The 1,287-nt window shown below is 42.3% G+C and overlaps 1 long non-coding RNA gene across 1 annotated transcript; it reads left to right on the forward strand.

Moving 5' to 3' along the window:
• The first annotated feature begins 49 nt into the window (after positions 1–49).
• Positions 50–1,277, forward strand: LOC107736197 (uncharacterized). Its single transcript, XR_001639606.1, has 3 exons — positions 50–374; positions 900–1,029; positions 1,171–1,277. It is a non-coding gene; the product is annotated as an uncharacterized LOC107736197 (long non-coding RNA).
• The last annotated feature ends 10 nt before the right edge of the window (positions 1,278–1,287 follow it).

A 1,287-nucleotide genomic window follows, 5' to 3' on the forward strand; every position in this document is an offset into this window, starting at 1 on the left:
TCAAAAGAAGCGAGTCGCTGGAATGAATCAAACACCATGCTCTCCTCAATGACGTAGGTTTAGAGCCAAAACAGAGCCACTTCTGTTGCGGACACAAATCTGTGACCTCAGACAGCAAGCTGCCGTGACCCTTGCTGCCGTTATCACGGATTGGATCGTTTAGTACAGCGAATAAGCGACCGTACAAATAACGAAGTAACGAATAACGCGTCTGTCACCTACTTATCACCTGTCTCCAGCTCCACCCATTCTATAGGTAGCCTAATCATCGCGAGATTTCACTGACGGGGTTCGGTCAGAATCTCGTGTCGGCGGAGAAAGTGAAGTTTTGATGTGGAAAACCAAAACGAATGTGATCGACGCCCTTTAAGCAGGTAAGTTGTGTGTGTTCAGTGTGTTTATAAACATTATTTGATATATGTGTTAAGAAAAAAAAAACGAAAGTTAACGTAAATGTTCTTGCTGAAGTCAACTGAAACAGGAGACAAGTGAAACGCATTTACCGATACTGAGGAGCAGGTTGCTTTGTGTCAAAGGAAGGCAGAGAGAAGCCTTTAGTTAGAAGAACGGTTGTGATTATGATGGTTTGCATTTACAGTCTACCTTACTGAATGATGTTTACTGTATTGTTAATGATAAACAATAAAATAGAGATACTTTTAAAAACAAAGAGTCCACCGACCCCTGGATGTTACGAGTCACAGATGTTACAGAGAAATCAAACTTATAGGCTATAAAAACGTATATAATTAATATATACATAAAAACGTATGCATGTTAATAAAAAGTATTACATCGTTTTTATATTGGGGTCTCTGGGTTACCTCTAGGGTCCCTGTAAAATTTCAAAACCTCTGGTATATAAGCACATAACACCAAAGCTTCTTTCCCTCATGAAGCTATGAGCCAACCGTCCAGAAACCATCGTCCGCAGAGAGAGAGAAACGGGGGACCCTATAGTGAGAGGCGAGACAGAGAGCCCCGCAGCCGACGGGACAGTCCCAGTGACCGACGATCAGCCAGTGAGGGGTGAGACGTCATACTACATGTTCATACACATTAAACAAAGAGGAAATCTTTGCTTTGAAGGCTATGCTTTGCATATTGTGTGTTATTACAAATTATTGTAATATTGTTATTTTAAATCTTTTATAACTGTATCTGACCTAGTTCATCTGGCCAGCCCCCGTACTACCCCAGAGGTTCTCAGAGACATGTGAGGAGCGATCCTCGAGAGGAGCGCCGGGAGTCAAAGTGCTCTTACATCTGTTCCAGGAGAGGTAGGCA

Source organism: Sinocyclocheilus rhinocerous, unplaced genomic scaffold, assembly GCF_001515625.1.
Source record: "Sinocyclocheilus rhinocerous isolate Xijiao unplaced genomic scaffold, SAMN03320098_v1.1 C36554440, whole genome shotgun sequence".
Lineage (NCBI taxonomy): Eukaryota > Metazoa > Chordata > Actinopteri > Cypriniformes > Cyprinidae > Sinocyclocheilus > Sinocyclocheilus rhinocerous.